This window comes from Oryx dammah, unplaced genomic scaffold (assembly GCF_014754425.2).
Source record: "Oryx dammah isolate SB20612 unplaced genomic scaffold, SCBI_Odam_1.1 HiC_scaffold_11, whole genome shotgun sequence".
NCBI lineage: Eukaryota > Metazoa > Chordata > Mammalia > Artiodactyla > Bovidae > Oryx > Oryx dammah.
In genome coordinates this window covers 20,727,607-20,742,404 of record NW_024070195.1, presented here as the reverse complement: position 1 = coordinate 20,742,404, position 14,798 = coordinate 20,727,607, and the positions used below count along the sequence as shown (strand labels likewise).

The 14,798-nt window shown below is 41.8% G+C and overlaps 3 non-coding genes across 3 annotated transcripts; all 3 read right to left on the bottom strand.

Moving 5' to 3' along the window:
- Positions 1-692: 692 nt before the first annotated feature.
- Positions 693-764, bottom strand: TRNAP-CGG. The gene has a single exon. It is a non-coding gene; the product is annotated as a tRNA-Pro (tRNA).
- Positions 765-8,835: 8,071 nt separating this feature from the next.
- Positions 8,836-8,917, bottom strand: TRNAS-GCU. Its single transcript has one exon. It is a non-coding gene; the product is annotated as a tRNA-Ser (tRNA).
- Positions 8,918-14,399: 5,482 nt separating this feature from the next.
- Positions 14,400-14,493, bottom strand: TRNAI-UAU. The gene is made up of 2 exons: positions 14,456-14,493; positions 14,400-14,435 (listed from the first exon to the last, which is right to left on the bottom strand). It is a non-coding gene; the product is annotated as a tRNA-Ile (tRNA).
- Positions 14,494-14,798: the final 305 nt, after the last annotated feature.

Below are 14,798 nucleotides of genomic sequence, written 5' to 3'. Positions count from 1 at the left end.
TGAGGTACTGCTGCTGCTGCTGCTGCTGCTGCTGCTGCTGCTTCAGGCGTGTCCGACTCTGTGTGACCCCAGGAACGGCAGCCCACCAGGCTCCCCCGTCCCTGGGATTCTCCAGGCAAGAACACTGGAGTGGGTTGCCATTTCCTTCTCCAATGCAGGACAGTGAAAAGTGAAAGTGAAGTCGCTCAGTCGTGTCCGACTCCTAGCGACCCCATGGACTGCAGCCTACCAGGCTCCTCTGTCCATGGGATTTTCCAGGCAAGAGTACTGGAGTGGGGTGCCATTGCCTTCTCCGAGTCAGGTACTGGTTGACCGTAATTCACACTCCCCCGCTCCGCCCCACCCAGTCAAGTACGCACACGTACGTACGTAGGCACATACACACGTAGGCACAAACTAGGTGCCCAAGGCCTTCGTTCTTGACTTTTGGAAAGAGATCCACTGGAGAACAGGAACTGGGGGTGGGTGGGGGGGGGGGGGTGGGAGGGGGGGCGGCGGGGAGGAGGGGAGGGGGCGTCTTCGAACTAGAATCAACACTCCAGATACCTCCCAATCAAGGGGATCTGGAATTAAGTACCCAGCTGCTCGGAAGACAATCCCATTGTCAATGCAATGAAATCCCATCATTTTGGCAAGAATATTAGAGAAAATACTTTTCCTCGTTATTTATTGGAATTGTTCGAAAAGGAAGCGGGCTCGTCCGGGATTTGAACCCGGGACCTCTCGCACCCGAAGCGAGAATCATACCCCTAGACCAACGAGCCACTTACGTAGCCCTTCTTCCCATATTTAATATAAGAACTAGAATCAATTTTTTTGCCCCCACACGGAATCAAGTATGAGCCCCCTATATTTAAATAACAACTAATATACATTTGGGGGTCTTATGATGACCTTTTAATTTAGGCCCAAGTTACTAAAGTTTTCATCCTTCCTCCTGTCAGTTTTACAGTAACCACTACAAAGTGAGTTCCACCTGTATACTAATCTATGACTTAACTGACAAGATTACATCATAAAGGTCACATTAGGAAAGTACTCTGTTTTTGAACCATATTTTTTAAATTGAAATATAACTGACCCACAATATTGTTAGTTTCAGATTTTATTCGTAATTTGTCTAAAGAAGTATATATTCTAAATTTCATTATGTACTTCGTGATGTGACAAATAATTTGAGTAACATTCATACTAGTTTTCTATACTTTACTTTCATAGAGGAAATTGACATTTTCTTTGACAAGTCCCCTGAAAACTTGCTTAGCCATAAGTAAGCATTTTTGTCAAGATATTATTTTAATATGTGGTCCCCTAAAACAGTATTGTACCCCAAGTACAGGTCATTGTTTTTGCATCTGTTTTATGACTTTGAAATCTCTATATTCTGCCAGAACTAAGAACAAAATCCTTCAAAGATCTAACAGTTTAGAAAAAGATTCCCAAAGATCTCTTTGGAGCAAGCAGCTGTCTTCAAATTCTTTATAGACTGGCATCCCTGCTTTCTGAGTTTCTCATAAGACTTCGCTGGAAAAAAGGCAATGCTGGCAGATGAATGCTTAGTCTGGCTGCCTCTTGTATGTATCTTTAGCTTTAGAAGAAAGTTTTGGCATTTCAGTAAGGATTCAGAGAAAGGAATTTGAAGTGCCAGCTCCTTTGAAAGCTGGTTCATCAACTCAATTAACTTTTTAATAAAGTTTCTTACCAATGTTTTTCTACTTTACCCATAACACCATGTATGCGGAAACTTCTGATCAGCAAAGATGGAATATATATTTGAAAGGCATAAAAATTGGAATTTTATACAAAGTGCACATTAAAGGCTGGTGTTTTGTGTGTAATCAGAGAGTGCCTGAATTAATCCTCAAAAGGACATGAAATAACTCACATGGCAGTTACAGATTCTTTTATCTTTTAATTCTAAGATACTTTATAGTTTCTGTAGTTCTGTCAAGAGTACATCAACATTTTAAACTGAGGATATAGAATTCGAGTCCTAGTCTGCATAGTAAGCACATAGATTACAACTCTGAATTTTTTTTCCACCACTGAAGTTTCCATGAATTCCGTGGGACAGGCAGTGACTACAACAGGATGAAATTACAAGGAAGTGGTTTACTTTCCACCCTCACTCTCACTCTGTATTTCTTGATTTTTACTTTGATTATCCTTTGAGAAATGCACCCAATTTTCTCTTCTCCCCAGCCTACTATGTTAGGTAACAGCTTCAAAATTGGGTGATAGAAAGTGAGAGGTAAAAAAAGAAAAATCCAAACCTCCCAGATGCATATTTTAAGGCTTTTTCAGAACTTAAATACTTTAAAATAATGGATTGAGTCATCCTGTTAATGAACCTAACATCACAAAACTGTGTCCTTTATCTTAATTACAAGTCTTAGCCTCTAATTTATGCAGGACAGAATTTTTTCTGGGCAAAATAAAAGTGACTAAATAATCTTACTTTAGTTACTAGAGGAATCCATATAAAAAAGCAGTTTTCCCAGTTTTCCAGTGTGCTAGCAGTTAACTAGGTAGACATTCCTGCTTATCAACACGAAGAGGCTGAGACTAGCATAGCCAAATGTTAGAAATATTTTAATATTTGATAATATGTTATTATTTAATCAAAAACAAAGCTAAATAGGAGGAAAAAATGGAATCTGTCCAATAAAAGAAAAGGAAACAGATCATGAGAATGAGAACACTTTTGAGTAGCTCTGATTTCTGGGGTGGAGTGTTTTGGAAATCTGGAGCTCTGAAATTAGAGGCCATATTTATGCTGCTTATATAGATGAAAAGCCATGTATCCACTGCTCCAGCTCATGAGAACCTGGAAGAAGATGTCCTGCAGAGACATGATAGTAAGGAAAAGCCACTTAATTATTTGCCTAGACGGTAGCATATAGCAATACTCAACATATGGTTTATTTCCAGATGTGTTCATACTATTGACTGTTGTGATGTAGTGGAGCAAGTTAGAGTTTATCAGGAAATTAAGGATCCAGAAGAGGAGGACATAGGGAAGAACCTGCCATGCAGTCAGTGGTTTGAGCTTTCTCTATAAAGTAGTCCTAGGACTACTGGTGATGACTTAAACCACGCTGAGGAGACAGATGGTACAGATTGAAAGACCATGCGCCACTCTCACCAGATACACCACAGCTTTACAACCACCACCACATGGAGAGTTACTGAAATGAAAAGCTGATATTATATCTGAGATTCCTTTGGTACAAAGTGTCATTGTGTTAGCAAAAGGCAGGTGAATAAGAATAAGGTCTACAGGTTTTTTTCTCTCTTCTTGTGACAGACACGTACACATGGCCACAAACAAAAAGAAGTTCCCTCCAATGCCAGATACAGTAATAGGAAAACTATTCCCTGGATGAGATCACTCCAAATCATCTTCTAATTTCATGGACAGTCCCAGGAAAAACCTTTTGAAAAAAACAAAATATATAAGGATGACATATCTCATGTCTGTGGCTTCTTTCTGGTTTACTAAAAAGGAAAAGAACAGCTGGAACAGTGAAGAGTAAAAGTACATGGTTCTGTTTATGCATTGTTTTCAATTCGTGCCCTTTCTGTTTGTCACTTTATTTTTCTGCTCTCTCAGTTGATTTATGGAAGATGGTGACTCCAATATCTACATGTCCAGCATATTATTTCTCTCCCACATTACACAAAATACCTGATTCTATGACCATTACCTTCTGAATGTTTCACACGACCACATACACGTAATTCAAACTACCCAGTCTATGATGTTCTTTTATAGCTGCCTGAACAGATTAAGACACAAGCTTAGACTTCCCTTGCGTAATAAGCTCTCACTGAACTCATTGAACTGTGATGCCGTTGCTTCTTGTTTTTCACCCTCCACTTAAGTGTGAGGCCTGGATATATAAACTACATGGGTAACTTACTTAGTTCAGTTCAGTTCAGTCGCTCAGTCGTATCCAGCTCTTTGTGACCTCATGAACCATAGCGCACCAGGACTCCTTGTCCATCACCAACTCCCGGAGTCCACCCAAACCCGTGTTCATTGAGTCGGTGATGCCATCCAACCATCTCATCCTCTGTCATCCCCTTCTCCTCATGCCCTCAATCTTTCCCAGCATCAGGGTCTTTTCCAATGAGTTAGCTCTTTGCATCAGGTGGCCAAAGTATTGGAGTTTCAGCTTCAACATCAGGCCTTCCAGTGAACACCCAGGACCGATCTCCCCTAGGATGGACTGGTTGGATCTCTTTGCAGTCCAAGGGACTCTCAAGAGTGTTCTCCAACACCACAGTTCAAAAGCATCAATTCTTCAGCACTCAGCTTTCTTTATAGTCCCACTCTCACATCCATACATGACCAGTGGAAAAACCATAGACTTGACTAGACAGACCTTCATTGCCAAAGTAATATTTCTGCTTTTTAATATGCTGTCTAGGTTGGTCATAACTTTCCTTTCAAGAAGTAAGCATCTTTTAATTTCATGGCTGCAGTCACCATCTGCAGTGATTTTGGAGCCCAGAAAAATAAACTCAGCCACTGTTTCCACTGTTTCCCCATCTATTTGCCATGAAGTGATGAGACTGGATGCCATGATCTTAGTTTTCTGAATGTTGAGCTTTAAGCCAACTTTTTCACTCTCCTCTTTCACTTTCATCAAGAGGCTCTTTAGTTCTTCACTTTCTACCATAAGGGTGGTGTCATCTGCATATCTGAGGTTATTGGTATTTCACTCACTGCCTATTATTTAAATCACCAGGCTTTGTGCCTGTAAAATAATATTAAATAAACAGTTTATAAGTAAATAATCAAATGAAGCATGGAATTATCATTGTGAAAGTGTGTGTTAATGATGCAGAAGAAGTTAGGGGACAATTAGGAGGGACACTTGAGGAGATTCTTCTTCTCTATGAATTTAAAAAGCTGATGACCTGAGAACTCAAGTCAACCCATGTTGGATGATATCTTTATTAGGGACTTCAGTACCTCCTCAAATAAATGGGTCGATTTGAATTTCAAGATTCCCATTAATGTTATCAGCTCCAATAAGACACATGTGTCATCTTTCAAGAGACACAATAAACTCTGAAAAGTTTACATTTCCTCTTTCTCTGTTTCTGATTAAGTAGTTACTTGACAGGCACCCCACTCTGAGACACCCATAGCAGTTTTCGGAATGAGGATTTTTTCTTTGCTATTTACAAGATGGACTGGGCAGGTGATATTTTTATGTCTACTCTGGTTGCTGGGAGAGATGAGAAGTTACATATATTTCCTAAAAGAACAAACAAAAACCTTTGCAAGGCTTTTACAGCTAGCATTTAAGGATCAACTAAAGGCAATCTGGGAACATGATTTACTCCTCCTGAAGTTTTTTGGCACAGCCTTGCTGTATGAGAACCAGCATAACCCCAAAGTTCAGTGAGATATCTGTCCAGGCAGCCTAGTGATGTTTAAGTCTTCACTAGTGAGATTATTTTTCAAGTCTGTAATTAAGGAACATGGGTTCAACATCAAGAAGAGAGTTGCCAGTGCAGGAGATACAAGAGACCTGGGTTCAATTACTGGGTCGGAAAGATCCCCTGGCAACTCACTCCAGTATTCTTGCCTGGAGAGTGCCATGGACAGAGGAGCCTGGCTGGCTATAGTCCGTAGGGTTGCACAGGGCTGGACACAATTGAAGCAACTGAGCACGCATGCACCTGTATATCTATATCTATATATGTCACTAGTAAGCATGTTTCTGGTTTGAGACTTTCAAAATGGGTTAAAATCAGATACTGCCCTGAAAAATCTAGCGGGTCAACTCCTTCATGGACCAGAAAAAAAGCAGATGTTTCTGGATGGCAGCTGGGAAATGAGCAGCTGTTCTTTCCCTGAGTCTGGCACCTTCCTCTCCCATAAGTGACAAAAGAGCTCAGACTCCTCTCTTACAGCCTGTTCCTCACCAGCCTTACCCCAAATAGCCTCCCTTCCAAAGACAAAGGCAGTCTCATCCATAGTTGTTAGGTATACTCACCTCTGTGCAGCATTAGGTGGTGTTTTGGCAGAACAGCACCAGCCAGGCCCTGTCTATATTTTCCCAAGCCCCAGTATTCACAGCCTAACTCTCACTGTTGTCAAGATGTCAACATCCTAAGCTTTGACTTCAACATGGGTAAAGGGCTCCTTGAAGAAGGAAATGGCAACCCATTCCAGTTCTCTTGCCTGGAAAATTCCATGGATGAGGGAGCCTGGTAGGCTACAGTCCATGGAGTCGCAAAGAGTTGGACACGACTAAGCAACTAACACACACACACACACAAAGGGCTCCTTAGCTCTAGAGAATATCTCTCTCCTCTCCCTAATGCATCATAAGTTGCTGAGCCCGGAAACATTCCAAAGTCAATTATAGTAAATGGTTAATAATGAGTAGGAGGCACTGTGAGGATGAGCAGTTGCCACAGCACAGCTCCCCAAGAGATTCAGGTTTCCTATTTTGATTACTGGAGAAGGAAATGGCAACCCACTCCAGTATTCTTGCTTAGAGAAGTCCATGGACAGAGGAGCCTGGCTGGCTATGGTCCATAGGGTGGCACAACTGAAGAGTCTTAGCGGTCATGCAGACTCCTGCCACACCTTTCGTTCACACCAAACGTCAGGAACAATTTGGAAGAAACATCTGAGAACCTGAAGTGGCCATCTTAATAATAATTTAAAACTACCATATTCATTGATAATGAAATATCATTCAGTGTTGGAAGAAGGATACTGGATACCCATGATAGACAGTGTCTGCTGCTGCTGCTGCTAAGTCGCTTCAGTCATGTCCGACTCTGTGCAACCCCATAGACCGCAGGCTCCTCTGTCCCTGGGATTCTCCAGGCAAGAATACTGGAGTGGGTTGCCACTTCCTTCTCCAAGACAGTGTCTAGAAGATAGCAAAAGAGGTCACTGGTGCTGGTTTAGAAGATCCACAAATTCCGTTTCCCATTAATGCAGTTGTTTTTCCTCTTCTTTATAAATAGCCAAAGACTCTAAATGTTAAAGTTTTCAATCAAGCTTAATGAAGTTTGTAGATGGTAATCACTGGGAGTGCTGGGGTGGGGGAGGTACCGCAGGCTTGGGGGGAGTGAAGGGGGGTAGTGGGGGGGGGGTGGCGGGGTGGGAGGGGATATGAAGAAGTTGCTACCAAGTTTCAGTTTCCTGATGATTTTTTAATTTCCCAAAGACGGGAATTGGGAAAAGCAAACCAGGAGACCTATAGGCCAGGTCAGGCAGTAGAGGGGGTTATTTGAAGATCTGAGATGAGTTGAGTTTGCAGATATTTTAAAATATTATGTCTAATTTTCAATGTGTTTTAAAATTGCCACAATAAAATGCTTTTACCTTTACTTTTTTTTCTAAAAAGGAAGAGTTTAGAAAAAATATTTTTACTAAATAATGTTAAAGATAATAATTTGAAAAGAGAAGATAATGTAATAGGAAAAAACTATTTGAAATTTGAAGAGGGAAAAAACCTCCAATCGTTCTCCTAATTGGATAGACTTGAGACATTTATGCAGACATACCCTATACTTCTTGGGTGCCAAAATCACTGCAGATGGTGACTGTGGCCATGAAATTAAAAGATGCTTGCTTCTTAAAAGAGAAGCTATGACCAACCTAGACAGCATATTAAAAAGCAGAGACATTACCTTACCAACAAAAGTCTGTCTAGTCAAAGCTATGGTTTTTCCAGTAGTCATGTATGGATGTGAGAGTTGGACTATAAAGAAAGCTGAGCGCTGAAGAATTGATGCTTTTGAACTGTGGTGTTGGAAAAGACCTTTAAGAGTCCCTTGGACAGCAAGGAGATCAAACCAGTCAATCCTAAAGAAAATCAATTCTGAATATTCATTGGAAGGACTGATGCTGAAATTGGTGCTCCAATAATTTGTCATCCTAATGCGAAGAGCTGACTCATTGGAAAAGACCCTGATGCTGGGCAAGATTGAAGGCAGGAGGAGAAGGAGACGACAGAGCATGAGATGGTTAGATGGCATCACCAACTCGATGAATACGAGTTTGAGCAAGCTCAGGGAGTTGGTGATGGACAAGGAAGCCTGGCATGCTGCAGTCCATGGGGTTGCAAAGAGTCAGACAGGACTGAGTGACTGAACTGAAGTGAACTGAACTTTGTACTCTAATGTTATATAAATATACTAAAATCATTGTGAAACTATATTGTCCTTTGTAAGGAAGAACCTGGCTTACTCAAGTATGAATGGCAGCATTGGAAGAATATAATAAACAACAAATTTGGAAACAAAATTGGTTACTGGTTAAAAAGATACATAGAGTTCAAAGTGTTAGTCACTCAATTGTGTCCGACTCTTTGAGACCCCACAGCCCGCGTGACTCCTCCATCCATGGGATTTCCAAGGCAAGAATACTGGAGTGGGTTGTCATTCCCTTCTCCAGGGGATCTTCTGGCCCCAGGATCAAACCCGGATTCTTTACTGTCTGAGCCTATATAGAGTTCAAAACCCTTAGCCAATTAATTCTAATTATGAACTGGTTGAAAACAAAAGCTCCTTCAAGGAGTCTGCTAAATGTCAAGAGAACAATATGTTGGATCGGTTAAAGCTGAGGAATAATCTTCAAAACCTGTTCTAAGCAGTCAGAGCCTTAAATGTAGGAACTTTCACAGTTTTAGAGGGGAGGGAAATATGACAGTTAATAGAAAATGGAGAGGGAGGTAGCCTTTTTCAGGCCAAACTCAGAATACTGAACAAATACTTTAAGAGAGCGTGACCCAACTGGAAATGCTAGGAAGCTTTCGAAAACACACGCGATTGCTCCTTTCAAAAGTACACCCCCGACGAAGGTGGGATTCGAACCCACGCGTGCAAAGCACAATGGATTAGCAGTCCATCGCCTTAACCACTCGGCCACCTCGTCGTCGTGTTTGTTGTTTCTTGGTGTGCTTTATTTCAGAGTTTATACTTGGGAACCGTCTACCCTAGACAATGATGTTTAGGAAGGAGATGGTTTGGAGACGTCTGGGAGACGTAGCTTCCACGCGAATGGACAAAGCACCGGATTGCAAAAGCTGCGACGGGGGGAAAAAAACAGGCTTAGCTTTCACAGGAGTCTTAGTAAAAGGGGTGGGTGGGGACGTGGTAGAAACACAGTTGCCTGGGCTTTCACTCCCTTTCTGGAGTTGTCTCTTCCCCAGCAGGAGGCGCCTCAGCGCTAAGTCCCGGCAGGGCCTGAACCTGGACTGAACCACAGTTTGCTGTCCGGGGAGCCTGGTCCCGGGTTCGAGCGCGCTGCCGAAAGTCCACCGGGGCAAAGGTGCCCAGAGCCGGGTCCACTGGAGTCGACCTCAGCGAAGCTGGCGAATTTGGACTCCTAATTTGTGGTTAATAAAACTGTCTGGATAATTAGACGACGGATCTGAGTAGGGCTCAATTTCTGTTCAGTGTTACTGACGCTCTTTTCAAAAGTTTAGGGTGAAATTGCATAGAGAAGAATCGTTAGTTTCGCGGTGCTCTTCTCCCCGGTCATCCTCATCAGAGGAACCACGAATTCTGATCCTCCTCACTCGCTACCTGAGCGTTTTCTAAGGAGAGTTTGTCCAACTTTCACTAGATTTTCCAGGCGTTCTGGTACTGAAAACAGCAAGAAACAACACTAGCGAGAAATAATTCAAAGAAAGGCGGGGCGGGGGGTAGGGGAGGTGGGTAGTGTTCAGCTCCATCCACTTCCTTGTTTCATAAGAATAAACACAACAGACAGATGAACGAATAAGAATAGGAAGTAATTCTGACTACTCAGATCGATCATAAGTGCCTGCGAAAAGAAGGTAATATTAAAGGCGAGTCTTGACCAGCAAGTTTTCTAGTGGGCGCGAAGAAGGCGGTTGTCTCAGGCTGAGACGAAAGGGCCTGAGCAAAGGCAAGGAGGCGCGCAAAGTAATCATATGACTCATCCTGTTGTCAATTCTGATAGCAAAGGATAAAGGAGTTATATTCTTTTCACAAGGAAGGACAGTATAATTAACAACAACAACAAAATGTCAAAAATATATAGTCCTTTCTCAGGAAGTAGTGGTGAATCATTGGGAAAATAATACACTAACTCACGTATTTGAAATTATTAAAGAGGAATTTGAAACTCAAAACACTGAAAACATATACATAAACAGATTTATTAGATAGAGCAGAAGAGAGAATTAGGAAACTGAAAGTAAGATTTGAGGGAACTATGTAAAATATTATCCACTGATATAAATAGTTGGAAATTGGGGAAGAGGGATAAGAAAAATTAAGGTTAGGAGAGAAGTTCTACCGTATATCTAATTAAAGTCCCCCCCAAAATTATTAAGAGAATAGGAAAGAGTTAAGTGTCTCAAGTATGCCTGACACATGCTTTAACAATTATCAACATGTCAAATTGGTTTTTCATATTATTGCAATGTTAATCTCAGGCAGTGTATTATTTTGTATATCCTTTCATTTGTTCAATAAGAATACTTACTAGAATATTTACTAGTGTTCATTTCAAAACCTCTAGAGTATAATTTGTTGAGTAAATCGTTTTCAATCAGCCAGTTCTGCCACTGTTTTCAGGAACAACAGTGGGGAGAGGACAACAGTTTTTGTTTGTTTATAATGCTCTTACCTATGTTTCCATTTATTTGCTATTGTCATTAAAACTCTACAAAGTAGGAATGATTCTAGATTTAGCTGTTTAAAATGAGATGGTTGGTGCTTTAAACAAGAAGCAAAATTATTCTTAGTGAATTTCTATGAAAGTGCAAGTCTTGAGTAGCATAAGCTTGCAAGTTCAAGACTGCTACCTTCCTAATAGTCTGCTCTTCTCCAGCATTTAAACTTCAAGATTCAGTCTATAATTGCTCCTCATCGTTTTCACTTCTTCCCTCTTTAGGTATCCAGTTCTAGGCTTCTCATGGTGATTTAGCTCTCAAATACCTCGAACTGGGTTATCTCACTCTCTGGCCATGCCCCCTGGATGTTAGAGGTCTTCTGCTTAAGTAACCAGCATGCCTGCTCCAGCCCTCTTTCTACCCAGACATCAAGGACTGTAAGCCCAGATCCTGAGCATACTATAAAGCCTGCTTAATATTCTTTAACAACTATCAACCACTACCCCCTGGTGACAGACCTCTACCCTCTCTCACCAGCCTCCTCTGCCCTCTTCCAGTCACACTTTGGCTGCATTCTTTATTTGGTAGCAATGTACTTGAGGAAAATCCAAGTATCTTCTTTGGGGAAAATATGTGAGAGTAGTTCTTATTTTTTCACAACCCACATGTGGAAAAGCCTGGACTGTGAGGTTGTGCTTGAGCATTGCTTTTCTTTATATCTGCAGAAGTTTCTAAACTGTTCTATTCAGTGATGGCCTGGCTCTCATTACAAAAGAGAACCACAGAGCAATCGGAGAGACCTAAATAATGAAGCCAGTTGTCCTGCACAGGGCCTCTTCTTCCTCTGCGGAGAGGTCCAGGAAATTAAAGTACCACAAAGCTAGACCTTTTCTAGAGTAACCTTTCAGGTCTAGCTGTTTTTCACTTTCCTTTGCTTGGTGGTTCAGGATGCCTGTCCAAGGCTGCTTATGAACTGTCTCAATTCCATTCCATACAATTTGGCTTTGATGAGCATATAGTCACCAATGGATCCTGAAGGGTCTGAAAAAAATTTGGATATAGAGATGAAATTGACAACTGCTGTCACTGGCTGAAGACAGAATTGGCTCAAATGGCAGAACACTAGCATTGCCAGAGAGAGGGGTAGTGGGATCAATACCTGCCTTTTCCAGTTTTAGGTAAACCACTTATGAGGCAGATTCAAAGCCAGGAATAACTGGGTATCTTAAGGGAGGTAGTTAAAATGTTCTTTTCTTTTTTTTTTCTTTCTGTTAGATTGCTTACCTTTCTACAGCACCCAAGACAGGGGCACAGTGGTGGGGGAACAAATCCAGAGCGTGATGACATTTAATGAGGAAAACAAGAAGGCTGTGGGAAAAAATTCCTTGTGGAATTTATTTTGTTCTCTGTAATCATAAAAGCTTTTAAGGATTAGAATTGAAATCTAAGTGAAGTCTTGATAGAATCATATAAACTTTAAGCTGATAATTCCTTTTCATTATTTTCTGACTACATTATGCTCTGACTACATTTTTCTTTTTATTCAAAAAAAAATGCACTTGAAAATATATGTTAGTAGATTTACTTTGTTTTCTATGTGCTATGGTCTGAATATTTGTGTCCCTCTAAAATTCATATGTTGAAAATGCAATGATCAGGGCTATGGTATTAGGAGGTAGGGGCTTTGGGAGATGATTAGCTGATGAGGGCAACGTCTTCATTAAAAAAAACAAAACAAAACAGAATACAACTGATTCATTTTGCTGATTCACCTCTGGGAAGTTATTTTCAGTTCAATTCAGTTCAGTTGCTCAGTCATGTCTGACTCTTTGTGACCCCATGGACTGCAGCACACCAGGCTTCCCTATCCATCACCAACTCCTGGAGATTTCTCAAACTCATGTCCAGTGAGTCGGTGATGCCATCCAACCATCTTATCCTCTGTCATCCCCTTCTTCTCCCACCTTCAGTCTTTCCCAGCATCAGGTCTTTTCCAATGAGTCAGTTCTTCGCATCAGGTGGCCAAAGTTCACTGGAGTTTCAGCTTCAGCATCAGTCCTTCCAATGAATATTCAGGACTGATTTCCTTTAGGATGAATTGGTTTGATCTCCTTGCTGTCCAAGGGGCTCTCAAGAGTCTTCTCCAACACTACAGTTCAAAAGCATCAATTCTTCAGCACTCAGCTTTGTTTATAGTCCAACTCTCACATCCATACATAACTACTGGAAAAACCACAGCTTTGACTAGACTGGTCTTTGTTGGCAAAGTAATGTCTCTGCTTTTAAATAAGCTGTCCAGGTTGGTCATAACTTTTCCTCCAAGGAGCAAGCATCTTTTAATTTCATGGCTGCAGTCACCATCTGCACTAATTTTGGAGCCCAAGAAAATAAAGTCTGTCACTGTTTCAATTGTTTCCCCATCTATTTGCCATGAAGTGGTGGGAATGGATGCCATGATCATAGTTTTCTGAGTGTTGAGCTTTAAGTCAACTTTTTCACTCCCCTTTTTCACTTTCATCAAGAGGTTCTTTAGTTCTTCTTTGTTTTCTCCCATAAGGGTGGTGTCATTTGCATACCTGAGGTTATTGATATTTCTTCCAGCGATCTTGATTCCAGCTTGTGCTTCATCCAGCCTGGCATTTCACATGACATACTCTGCATATAAGTTAAATAAGCAGAGTGACAATATACAGCTTTGACGTACTCCTTTTCTAATTTGGAACCAGTCTTTTGTTCCATGTCCAGTTCTAAATGTTGCTTCTTGACTTGCATAGAGATTTCTCAAGAGGCAGGTGAGGTGGTCTGGTATTCCTATCTCTTTAAGAATTTTCCACAGTTTGTTGTGATCCACACAGGCTTTGGTGTAGTCAATAAAGCAGAAGTAGATGCTTTTCTGGAACTCTTTTGCTGAACCAACAGATGTTGACAATTTGATCTCTGGTTCCTCTGCCTTTTCTAAATCCAGCTTGAATATCTGGAAGTTCTTCGTTCTCGTCCTGTTGAAGCCTGGCTTGGAAAATTTTGAGCATCACTTTGCTAACATGTGAGATGAGTGCAACTGTGCGGTAATTTGAGCATTCTTTGGCATTGCCTTTTGGGGGGGATTAGAATGAAAACTGACCTTTTCCAGTCCTGTGGCCACTGCTGAGATTTCCAAATTTGCTGGCATATTGACTGCAGCACTTTCACAGCATCATCTTTTAGGATTTGAAATAGCTCAACTGGAATTTCATCAGGTCTACTAGCTTTATGCAGTAGTGATGCTTCCTAATGCTCACTTCACTTCGTCTGGCTCTAGGTTAGTGATCACAAGTTAGTTAGCGATTTTCAAGTACCTGCCAGAGGATACCTGAAAAACGAGGGTTACAAGACCAAAGATGGGGGTGGATGTTCTTTATTAGCAATCAGCTTACAATACAAGGGGGCTTTCCTTGTGGCAATCCGCCTGCAATGTGGGAGACCTCGGTTCGATCCCTGGGTTGGAAAGACCCCCTGGAGAAGGGAAAGGTCTCTGGCCTAGAGAATTCCATGGACTACAGTCCTTGGTGTCGCAGAGTCGGACACGACTGAGTGACTTTCACTTTACAAGACAAGGTGGGGGATAAAGAATTACAGAAGCTAGCCCACTGCAGCGCAACAAAGTCTTTGCTTGGTTCTAACAGTACTAAGGGACAGGTAAGAATAAACTGTATAGGACAAATTCAAACACATCAAAGATGGTGTAGTAGGAAAGGAGAGCAGAAAGGCGTCTCAGAGATGTTGGCAAAACGATGCTCCAGGTGAGGATCGAACTCACAACCTCGGCATCACTCGCACACATACTGCTGTATAAGTACCGCGCGCTAACCGATTGCGCCACTGGAGCTCTTGCGTCTTGCTTCCGGTCACTCATCACACGGCCTATGCACCCCATTGCCTGCATCTCCGCCGCCACCGTCTCTGAGTCCTGCAGCTGTATCCTGAGCACAAAGACAAAAGTTCAGCTGCAGACCCCACCCAGCCACCAATCCTGAAGGGCAGAGGGTGCTCTGCTAGCGGAAACGAGGGTGGATACTTTGAACACAACTGCGAAAAGTGCAGACACTCGGGAGACTCTGACTGCCTCGAGCATTCCGAGGAGGACATTCGGGGGGCTGACTGGGCTGGCGAGTCTTCTGCTGCTGCGTGGAT